This window comes from Condylura cristata, unplaced genomic scaffold, assembly GCF_000260355.1.
Source record: "Condylura cristata isolate star-nosed mole 26May11 unplaced genomic scaffold, ConCri1.0 scaffold00025, whole genome shotgun sequence".
NCBI classification, from domain to species: Eukaryota; Metazoa; Chordata; class Mammalia; order Eulipotyphla; family Talpidae; genus Condylura; species Condylura cristata.
The window spans coordinates 28,703,047-28,715,377 of NW_004567126.1; the positions used below are offsets into that span (position 1 = coordinate 28,703,047).

At 44.2% G+C, this 12,331-nt stretch overlaps 1 protein-coding gene across 5 annotated transcripts in view; it reads right to left on the minus strand.

Annotated features, from left to right (window-relative positions):
* CREB3L3 (cAMP responsive element binding protein 3-like 3) overlaps positions 1 to 11,798 on the minus strand; it is a 34,795-nt gene extending 22,997 nt beyond the window's left edge. For 2 of the 5 annotated variants that reach the window (XM_012729903.1, XM_012729898.1), the window contains exons 1-2: positions 11,534 to 11,798; positions 1,071 to 1,137 (exon numbers count right to left, since the gene is read on the minus strand). The gene's annotated coding sequence lies outside the window, so the exon portion shown is untranslated. Of the gene's footprint in view, positions 1 to 1,070; positions 1,138 to 4,131; positions 4,195 to 11,533 lie in introns of all 5 variants that reach the window. The other 3 variants (XM_012729901.1, XM_012729899.1, XM_012729902.1) reach the window with 3 other exon arrangements.
* Between the last annotated feature and the right edge of the window lie 533 nt (positions 11,799 to 12,331).

Here is a 12,331-nt window from a genome sequence, read left to right on the forward strand (position 1 = left end):
ATGTTAAGAAATTTCAACTTTCAGCCTCCAAGAACACAATTTCACTGGCTTGCAGCCACGTCCGTTCACCTAGGCCTGCCTGGGGACTGGACAGGGGAACTGAGCACCTCTGGGGAGACGCTGCGCTCCAGCTCTCTTCTCTAGGGTCCTTTAAGAAAACGCTTGCAGGTTCCTGCTCTCATTTGTCAGCCCGTCTGTCTCCTCGACTGAAACCTGAAAGGAAGCCTCCAGGTTCAAGACTTGCGCCCTTGCCTGCTGCTTCCAGACCTACTTGGTCACACCCAGGCCACACGGGCCTGGGCGTGGAGACGTCGCTGGCGCCCAGTCCCTGACGCCCTCTAGTGGGCTCTACAAGTACTGCCTCAACCTCCCGGGAGACAGGTCCGCTCCCTCTTCCGCACGATCTTCTGGGGAGTGGGAGGTTGTCTTGGCGCCTCCTCCCAGTCTTGACTCCGGAAGTCCCCCTCCACCCACACCCTTCAAGGCCTCGGGGCTTCCACCTTTTGGGGCCAAGCTCCCACTTTCCCATTATGCTTTACACACTTGCACGGTTCTCAGTGATTTAAACCCGCTGGTGCCAAAGACGTTAACAAATCTGAGCAGTCTTGCTACTTTCCAAAGACCATCTCTCCACAACACTTTTCCATCTCTGCACAACCCTTCATCTGTGCTTTTAGTCTGAGGCCTTGCCTTTGTGTGTATTGGGGGCAAAGGCAGGCTGCCCCAGGATGAGCTTGAAGGGTGTGGGGATTATTTTTGAAATAGAAGCAGTGAAGTAGAGAAGCTAAGAATTGTGTTTTGCCTAATTATCTACCTACTTAAAACAAACAATTCCTGTGGTGGCCAGCAAAGCCCTTACAAGCATTCGTCCCAAATTAAGTCTCACAAGATCTGTTTTCCCCATATCTGTAAATGAACTCCGCAAAATTCCTTTTTCTTTAAGTTGCAACATTCCTTATTCTGTTTTTCCCTCCTAAACTTATTGCCTCCTGCCTAGAGGTTTCATAACCACTGGAGTGACCCACCACATGAGTAATTCCATTATTTTATATGTGAGGGCTTCCTTTTACCTGTAATTGAGGCTGGTCTTTTCTCTTGCTAATCTCTCTTGTGTCGATTTCTTTTCCAGCCTGCAGACTTAAAAGGAGAAAATCAGCTTCCTCCCCAACATACAGCACATCATTACTTCTCCCACAAAGTATTTCCACCAGGTTATCTTTTCATGTCACATCTCCAGGGACTGGCTTGTACTTTACAGTAAAGAAATAGAAGGAAAGGAGGGGACAGAGGATGCTTTGGGGGACAAATAAGACAAGCAGTAGAGTGATGTGCTCTGATGAGACCCAATGATGAACGACCCTAACTCCATCTTCAATTACATCATGTGGGTGGCTTGAAATGATCCATGTTGGGGGTACTCACACCACTGGAAAGAGCAAAGGCTGCAATTTCAGAGTCTCTCCTCTCTGGAGAGTCACTTGTTAGACGGTAACCGTAACCGGCCCACCCACCATATTCAACCTTCCTTGATCTGCTCTGATTCTGTTGTTGATTCCATCTGTCACAGTTGCATGGCATCCTAGAAAATTTGCTAGAAAGCTTCTCTTTTTAAATAATGGGGCCTTGAGCACTGAGTTGGGTTCGAGTGTCAGTTTTAACTCTTGATCACTTCATGTTGCCTCTCCTGGTCTCTGTTTCTTTGTCTGTGAAATAGAATTAATATACGCTATGTGGGTCAAGGGAGGGGGGAGGCAGCCATGGCCTCTGGGACTGTGAGTAGAACATCAGTGACGCAGCAGGGGAAAAAAAAGTTGTCTTGGGTGAAGGCATCCACGCCAGCTGTGTCAGGGACTTCTTGGAACATAAATCACTCGCTTTCGTTGTCTTCATTCATTTACTCATCATTCATTCACCTCTGCCATCAAATATTTATCAAACACTGAATATCACAACTCTTTATTGATCCCTTCACTGACATTAAACAATGTCCTGCCTATTCTTCCTCCCAAAAGGCAGTGAATCGCTGTAAGCCCAGTGCTATCTCTCCAGGCTATCAGAGGTGAGATATTAAATTCCAAATGGATAATCTTGGTTCCTACTGTCAATGGGAATACTTGTGCTGTGTCTGCCTTTCTAGAAGTCTGATCTCCTTTTCAAAGTTAACTGCTGATGGTTGGGAAGTGACCTGTGTATGCAGCTGCCTTTTGGGGGTCTCCGTGTGCACGGGGATTGCACAAGCACCTCAGACTCAACACAGCCCAAACTGAGCTCCTGTCTTCTCCCAAAGCCATCCCTTCCGCTGCTATTCCCATTTCACTGACAGGAAACATTTTCAGGTCAAAGTTGAGGAATGTCCCTGGCTTTTCTCTTTCTCCCACCCCGACATTCACAAGCAGAGCGGTTTTCCTGACTCCCTCCCTCACTCTGCTCCAGTTCTCTGGGGTTTCCTCGCTGTTCCTCCTACACCACGGACACCATCCTGCCCCAGGACCTTTGCACCTACCGTTCCCTTTCCGCTTCCCTGTCACTGTGGGCACACTCCCACATTTCTCCCAAATGTCACCTTCTCAGTGAGATCTTTTCTGACACCCATTGAAACAGCAGCCTCCCCTACCCACACTTTCTGGCCTTGTTCCTCCTAGTTTTATTTTCCTCCATGCCACTTACTGATATTAGAAGTATTCATTACCTCCTTGTTCATAGCCTATGTCTCCCTCACTGTGAGTTCTGAGAACACGAACTGTATTTGGTTCACCATTGTTAATCGGACAGATGCCTGGTGCCTAGCGGGGGTCCAAGAACAGTATGCTGAATGAATGAAACATGGGAGAAGTTATTCACTGAGCTTGGTAATAAAAAAACACTGGCATGTTGTATGCCCCAAATGCCATCCAGTCTGATGCCACCAATCCCTCACTAGGAGTTGGCCAACCATGAGCCAAATTCAATCTATTGCCTGCCTTTGTAGGGCTTTCAGGTTTAAAATGAGTTGTATATCTTCTTCAATGGTTAAAAAGTAAACAAACTGGGAAAAGGCGGCCCTCCCTGGTGGTGTAGTGGGTTGAAGTGCAGCATTCTGAAGCTAGCCACAAGACCCAACCACTTCAGCACAAGTTTAATCCCCAGCCAGGAAGGCCAAGGAGTGACCCACTTGGCTCAGCCAATCTCTCCTGACCTGCCCCTGCTCCCCTCAGCAGTGTACTTGTCAATCTGTCTGTTCTGCTCCCCACTTTGTCTCTGGTGAACTCTCTCACCACCCCTGCACCCCTAGTCTGTACCCTAGTTCTGGATGCATCAATAAATCTTTTTTTAAAACTGGGAATATTTTCTCTTTTAAAAAAGATTTAGTTATTTATGTATACAAGAGCTGGGGTGCAGGCCAGAGGTGGGGTGGGGGGAGGTGAAAGGATTCACCAGAGACAGAATGGGAAGCAGAACAGGTGGACTGACTGAAATACATTGCTGAGGGGAGCAGTGGGGAGACAGAAGAGGTCTGCTGCACCCTGTGGCTCACTCCTTGGCTGGGAACAAACTCAGGCTGTTGTAGCTGTGGACAGCTTCATAGTGCTGAGACTTAACCCTTGTGCCACCAGGGAGGCCCTGGGAATATTTTCTAACACTAAAATATACATCAAACTCAAACTGGCGAAAGCCATTCCATTTGCCTATTTTTATTGCCTGTGATTGCATTGCTGCTTTAACAGCAGAGAGTGGAGTCAGGCATCACTTACTGGGGGGGCTATGTCCTGGGAAATGCATCCATCAGTGATTTCATGTTTAGAGAGACCTGGAGGGTACAGCCCACCACACACTGAGCTTCTGTGGTGCAGCCGATTGGGGTGGCCATTGTCAGTGCAGTCCATGACTGCTTGAATTCCACACAGCCAAGTAGGACTGTGTAGAGAGAGACCACCTGACCCTCGAAGCAAGGTTTGCAGAGCCCTGTCCCCTTATCATGTTGAAAAAGGGTAAACGGAGGCCCAGAGGGTTGAAATGAGTTTTCAAGGCTCCATATTTGTGAGGGACTCTCCATGTGCTAAATTATCCAAACAGTATTGGGAGCACTGCAGAAGGAACACAGTAATCACACTGACAAACATTCCAGAGATTGAAGGTTGCTTGAGTGCTGACCTTGAAAGAGAAGTCTGTATACACCTATCTGATCTTGCCAAGCCCAGATTGTTTTTATTGCCCCTGTAAAAAAAAAAAAAGTCATAGCTCTTTCTAGAACCCTTGAGATTGAGACTTTGATCAGGAAGATTATGATATTACATGAAAATCCCAATTTGACTTCATTTCTTCTGGACAAGTTTTATTGGCACAGTTAGAAGTTGGTGGCAATGTGAGTGCTCATCTGGGAAAACATAAAGTAGGTTTTGGGGTGTCAGATATTGGAGAACAGGATTGTCTCAAATTAAAAAGCTTTCACACAGTGAAAAAACATAAGTAGCTTAAAGACACTATCCTGGATGGGAGAAAATATTTATACATTATTTCTGTGTATGAGACTGTTATGAACATTTCACAGCAATTCCTTTGAACCTGATATCTCTCACTGAGCATAATGTTTTCAAGGTTAATCTGCATTGTACATTCACTCTTTTTCATAGCTGAATAATATTCCATGGCATGGGTGGACCACCTTTGTTTATCCATTCACCTGTTGATGGATGCTTGGGTTGTTTCTACCTTTTAGCTGCCATGACTTGTGCCGCTCTGACTATGGGAGTGAAATATCTATTCAAGACCTATTTCAGTTCCTTGGGCATAGAACTGATTATGGAATTACTGAATAATACGGTAAATTTGTTTAACTTTTTGAGGAATCACCCTATTTTTTCCACAGCCTGACAGCACCAAGTTACCTTTCCACTAGCAAGGTATACTACCTTCATTTTTAGTATAACTTATTTCATTGCATTTTTATCCCATTTAATTTTTAATAAGTGTTAACAACCAGCTCTTGAGATTCCTGAAAATCTAACTAATGGCCCTTGTGTGGCATGAGCACAACACTACTAAGGTCCTTAAAGAAACCTGTGTTTTTCCTTCAACTTCATGAGGGAGGATGGTCAGTTGGTCAGTTGCAGTCTCTCGCAACTAGCTCAAAATGGTTTCTGGAGTTCTAGTGGGAGACTCAGCATTTGCTAAAAATAAGAATTCCTGGGAAATGTCTCATGAGGATTCCACTGGACTTAGCAGGAAAATATCCAGTCACTGGGGCCTCTCTGGTGGCGCAAGGGGTTAAGTCTCAGCACTAGGAAGCTATCAACAGCCACTGCAGCATGAGTTCAATCCCAGGCCAGGGACTGACCCACAGCAGACCTCTCCTGTCTCCCTGCTGCTCTCCTCAGCAGTGGATTTCAGTGCACTGCCTGTTCTGCTCCCCACTCTGTCTCAGTGACTCCTCTCAACTCCCCACACCTCTGGCCTGCATCCCAGCTCTTGTATGTATAAATAAATAAAATAAATCTTTAAAAATATATCCAGTGACTGGAGGGACCAGGCTTTGAGCTGGGGTAAATCAACAAGTCCTAGTGGTCACACAGCATCATTATGCCCTGAATCCTTTCAGGTAACTTTAATTTTTCCTTCTTGTCTGGACTCACCTGCGGTATGTTCAGCACTGCACTGGTGACCAGGGACGCCAGGAAGGCAAGTCTCCTGCTTTTCAGGAACTCAGAGGTTTTGTCAGACCATTAACCACACTTTGTATCCCTTTATATCACAAGGTGTAGTTTTTCCCTTTTTCACCATCATTAATTTTTTTAACTTAGTATGATAAAATATATAATGTAAAATTTGCTGATTTAACCATGTTTAAGTACACAGCTCAATGGCACAAAGCAGATCCATGTTGTTGTGTGACCATCTTCCCCTCCAGCTCCAGAACTTTCTCCTCTTCCCCAACTGGAACTCTGTCTCCAGTAAATACTAGCCCTTGTTTTTCCCCCCAGCCCCTGGCACCACCTTCTACCTCCTGTCCCTCTGGATGTGACTCCACTAGGGCCCTCCTGGGAGTGGGTCACACAGGATTTGCCCTTCTGTGTCTGGCTTATTCTACTGAGCATCATGTCCTCAAGACCCATCCAAGTTGTAGCCTATGATGGAATTTCCTTCCTTTTCATGACTGAATAATATTCCCCTGCATATATATATATATATATATATATATATATATATATATATATATATGCCACTCTTTACTTATCCATTCACCTACTGATGGACATCTGGGTTGCTTCCACCTTCCATTTGTTATGAATCGTGCTGTGATATGGGAGAATAAATGTCTGTTTGAATCCCTGTTTTCAATCCTCTTCTTTGTATGCCCAGAGTGGAAATGCTGAGCCATAGGGTAGTTCTGGTTGTTTATTTATTTATTTATTTGAGTAACTGCCATATTAGCCTTGTATTTTTGAACTTTATATTTTGAAATAAATGTAGGCTCACATCAAATATGCAATATATATATATATGTGTGTGTGTATATATACACACACACACGTGTGTGTGTATATATATATATAATGTAGGCTCACATCAAATATGCAATATATATAGGCTCACATCAAATACGCAATATATATACATATATATGTGTGTGTATACACACACACACACACACACACACACACATATACAGACATTCACCTGGGCCCTTCATCAGCTTCCCCCACGCAAGTAACATTCTATGTAGCCAGAACACAATGTTGAAAATCTGGGACTTCACACTGATATACAGAAATTATTCTGACCTCACTGGTTTATACATGAACTCCTTGTTTGAGGGAGTGGGGGACATGTATATGACTCTGTGAAATTTTGTCACATGTTCACATTGGTGTGACCACCACTGTAATCACACTACAGAACATTTCCCTTGCCCCAAAGAAACTCCTTATAGTCACAATCTTCCCCAGATCCTGATCCATGGCAATCTCCAATCTGTTCTCATGACTATGATTTGGTCATTAAAACAATGTCATATAAATTGAGCCATAATCTATATAACTTCTAGAGATGCCTTTTTTCAATGATGTTTGAGATTCTCCCAAGTTTTGTCTTGTTTTTGTGGAGCCATAGTTTGTTTCTTTAAATTACTAGGTAGGGCCCTCCCTGGTGGTACAAGAGGGAGCACAGCACTGGAAGCTCGCTGCAGATGCTTCAGTGCAAGTTCGATCCCCGGCCCAGGAGGTGATCCACATGGCCTGCATACCGCTCCTGACCTGCCGGCCACTCCCCTCAGCAGTGTACTGGTCAGTCAACCTGTTCTGCTCCCCACTCTGTCTCTGGTGAATCCTCTCACTGTCCCTGCACCTCTGGCTTGTACCCCAGTTCTGAATATATACATTTAAAAAATTAAAATAAATTATTAAGTATTATTCCATTGTATGGAATTACTCCACACAGTTTTATTTACTTGTTCTACTTTAAATAAAAATAGCCAGCCAACTTCTCAACAGAAGGTTACTCAGGAATAACCATATGATTCATGATTTAGAGCACCCTCCCTGGTGGCACAACACTCGGTTACAGCACAGTAGTAACCTAGTAACACTAGGTTAAAGCACAGTACTACGAAGCTAGCCACAGCCACTTCAGCACAAGTTTGATCCCTGGCCAAGGGACGTGACCCACATGGCCCAGCAGACCCCTTCTGTCTTGCTCACTGCTCCCCTCAGCAGTGTGTTTCAGTGGATCTGCCTGTTCTGCTCCCCACTCTCTCTCTGGTGAATCCTCTTTCTACCCCTGCACCTCTGGCCTGTACTCCAGTTCTTTGTGCATAAATAAATAAATCTTTTTAAAAAAGTCATGATTTGGAATAGGCACATAATGAATAGGCAAAACATAACCCTCCCCCCAAAAAAAAAAAACCCCAACTCAGGACAACTGGGTTTTATAGAAAAAATGGGGGCAGTGAGGACTCCAGTTGGCTGGATGGTGGTGCTTCTCATTGATGTAGCTGTTGCCAGGCAGGATAAACCTTCCCTGGTGCAGTAGATGACTTCCTTGTTTGGAAGTGTGAGCTCATGGGCTACTTTCTGAGGGCAGACAAGGAAGACAAGCGTAAGCAAATGAGGTGGGTGGTGGGGGGAGAAAAAAAAATGTGGACGACCGCCCTCTACTGGTCATCCTAGCTCCAACTTTAATTTTCACATTTTATCAAGCCTTGTTTTGTTTAAATTCACCTGTTGAAGAACATTTAGGTTGTTTTCAGGTTTTGGTCTAGTAAAAATAAAACTTTACAAACATCTCTATTCACATTTTTGTGAGAAACTAAAAGCTCATTATTTTTGGGCAAAGACCAAGGAGACCTGGGTCCTCTGGGGTGTATTTAACTTTCTAAGAAACTGCCAAATCACTTTTCAGGGAGGCTGTATTATTTGATAACCTCACCAATGACTCTTGCATCTTTGTCAACACTTGCTATTATCGTCATATAAATTTTAGTCATTCTGATAGGGGCATGATAGTCTTGCTGTGGTTTTAATTTACATTTACCTAATGGCTAATGATGCCAAGACTTTTTTTTTCCTATTTCATTGAAATGGTGTCAGAGTCCAGGTGGAAAATAACAAAAATAATGAACAACCATATACCAGAGACATTTTGCGGGGGTGGAGTGGGGAATGGGATCAAAAACGGGTTGGGGGGAGGGAAATGCACGGGATTATGGTGATGGCACATGGGTGACTTGGTGATGGGAAACCCGCGGGGATTACAATTGAGATGGAAAAAAAATGTACAAAATGATGTAAAAATAAACTTTTGTAAAAAAAAGAAAAAAAAAGAAATGGTGTCAGAGTCTTCTGTAACTTTGTGTTTCTAACATTTGTTTACCTTGTTGTTATTTGGGAGCCTGCTGCTATGTAACATTTGTTTTTATGAGCCATGCTAGAATATGAGTTTTCATCTCTCCAATTATGGACAGTTGTGTGGTTTCCAGACTTTTGTCATCAAGAAAATCATTGTACATATCTCCTTGGCATTTTCTAGGTTATATGCCTAGGGGAAAAATTGGCAGGGTTATAGTATATTCTAGATGGTGCTAAATGGCTTTTCAAAGGAGTCTGACCAGCCGTTCTTTCAGTTACTCCATTGCACAGGTGAGAGAGATAAAGTTCAGGGTGCATTTTGAGATAGGAACTGTGTACACATGTGATATTAGTACCAGATTGTACCTAAACAAGATAAATGTCACCTTGGATTGACTCTATCAACAAAGCTATTAGAAACTTATTTCCGGGGTGTGGGGGATTAATTTAAGAGACACCCATGTCTCTGGGACCAGGGAGCAGACATACTAAGCAAGATGTAATTGGAATCAATGATAAGTAGAGAGATATGTAACAGGGAGAGTTTTGGTAGAGCAAAATGTGCTTGTTAGTAAAGATTCAGTAGGGTGTGAGGCTGTGCTATAAACTCCACATCTGTTGAGATGAGAATCAGGGGATTAGCAGGAAATATATCTCCCTGAGGACACTTGGTTCATTCAGCTGCACATACGTATGGACTATCAACCATATCCAAGGAGCTGCCTGGGAGAGAAGGAGACAAATCCACTTTCATAACTAGTAGGGAAAGCATCACATAAGAACAGCTATGTGAATCAGAGTACAGCAAAGATCATACGCCAGAAATAAGTGGGGCCTATTTGGGAATGAAAGAAGTAGGGAACTGGCAGATACAGGAAAAGTTGGACTTTATGAAAAAGGTGGTTGTGAGCTGAGCCTCTGGGTAGGAATTGAGGATAACTAACAATTGTAATTTTTAGAAAAGATTTGATTTCTTAATAGGAAGGGCAACTTCCAGAATAGAGGCAACATAATATCATATAATAAGGAAAAATAACAAATTACTGTTATATGCAACCACACAGATGAATCTCAAAAACATCTTGCTGAGCAAAAAGAGTTGTACCCAAAAAAAAGTACCTACAATACAAGCCCCTGTTTGTGAAGCTCTGGAACATGTGAAACTAATCTATGGAGACAGAAATCAGGATCTAGGGTATCTGTGGGTTAGGGGTAGTTCAGCTTGTCTTCTTTTACCTTTCACGGTATGTGGAATATATTGTGGTGGGGATACATAATACCCCAGACATGGGCAAATGCTCCAAATCACAAGTCCACCTCTTTCTCTCTCTAAAAAAAAAAAAAAAAAGTTAAACATTAGCCAGCACACCACAGTTGGTTGGGGCCAAGGAGATTAACTGAAAAGGACACTGGAAAACTCCCTAAAGAGATGGCTGTGTCCTGCATTTTGTTTCCGGGAATGCTCACATGGGTGTATGCAATTGCAAAAGCTCAAGAAACTTTCTAGAACTGTGTCCTTATTATATGCAATTTATAGCTCAATTTAAAAAACACTATCATAGACCCTAAAATAAAATGACAGAGAGCTCACCTGGTGTACTAGGAGATAGAAATGCCAAGCATTGGGGAAATCGGTGGCATTATTTAAAGCCTGACGAATACTCCTTCAAACTTTGGGCGAGTGGATGGGAGCACTCAGTAACTGAAATGACAATTATTGCAGAAATGGTGTAGGTGTTCTGAGCATTTAAAAAAAAAATTTACTTTTTATGTATACAAGACTGGGGTACAGGCCAGAGGTGTTGGGGTATTGAGAGGATTCACCGGAAACAGCTGGGAGCAGAACAGGCAGATTGAGTGAAGTACATTGCTGAAGGGAGCAGTGTCAGGAGAGGTCTGCCGCTCCATGTGGGTCACCTCCAGGGCTGGGAATGGAACTTGTGTTACAGTGGCTGGGGACAGCTTTGTAGCCTTGTGCTTTAACCTGTTGGGCCACCAGGGAGGGCTCTAGCATCCTTAGCATTTTTGAATTAGGGTAGAGCTGGTTACAATGTACATTTCTATAGTTTGCCACATTTTGCGATTTTATGTATATATATATCTTTAACATTGTATCTATTTATATTGTGCCTATTAACATTGCTCCAAAGTATCAAGCATGCTGCAATTTAAACGTTAAATGAATGAGGGAGGCAGCAAGACTGAAAGTGTGCAGGGCTGACTCCCAGGCGGCCATGGACTGGACTCTGGGAGAGTGTGGACTGAGCCTTTCCTTTGTCTACGTGGTGTACCCCACCATGAAGTATACACAATGCTCAGAGATGTGAGAAAAAGAAAAGCAATGTGGGAGACTTTTCATGGTCTTTTCCCCCCATTTATTCTGTGCTGCGTGCTTCCTCCTTTCATAACCACTGGTTGAGGACATTTTGCTCAGTGCAATCAGCTAGTCACCAAAGAACAAATACCGTGTGATTACACTCACAGGAGGCCGCCCCTAGAGGGTCAAATCCATAGAGACCGGAAGCAGAGGGTGGGTGCGAGGGCCTGAGGAGTTAGTGTTTAATGGAGACAGAGTTCCAGTTGGGGAAGATGAGAAAGTTCTAGAGACAGACGGTGGGGAGGTGGGTTGCACAAAACGGGACTATACTTACTGCCACTGAATTGTGCAGTTACAATGGCTAAAATGGCAAATTTTTAATGTGACGTTTACTTACCACAACAAAAGTCTTAAAATGAGCTTCTTTCATGAAGACTTGGGGTGAAGATATAACGAGATGCTGGGATTTGTTTGTCTTCCTGCATCCATTGCTGGCAGAACCAATAACTTGACGCAGGGTGGTTCTCCCAAACCTGTGGGGACCTTACGAGGTTATGTACTCCCCGCAGGCACTCAAAACCATCCGGGGCGCCTGGCCTCTCCCCAGCCCACCTGCTCACGCCCATCACCCCCTAGCCCTTCGACCTCCCGCGCGTCTCCAGCCCCGCCCCTCCCTCAGCCCCCGCCAGGCTGGCGCCCCAGGCGCATGTGCACAGGCGCGGTGGGAATCGAGCTAGTGCGCACGCTCCGGACGCCGCCTAGCGCCGGGCCCCGCCCCTTCCCCCTGCGGGGAGGCGGCCGCGGAGTGTACGCACGCGCCGCCGGGGCCCGGGCCTGGCGTGGCCCTGGAGAGGCAACATAATATCATATAATAAGGAAAAATAACAAATTACTGTTATATGCAACCACACAGATGAATCTCAAAAACATCTTGCTGAGCAAAAAGAGTTGTACCCAAAAAAAAGTACCTACAATACAAGCCCCTGTTTGTGAAGCTCTGGAACATGTGAAACTAATCTATGGAGACAGAAATCAGGATCTAGGGTATCTGTGGGTTAGGGGTAGTTCAGCTTGTCTTCTTTTACCTTTCACGGTATGTGGAATATATTGTGGTGGGGATACATAATACCCCAGACATGGGCAAATGCTCCAAATCACAAGTCCACCTCTTTCTCTCTCTAAAAAAAAAAAAAAA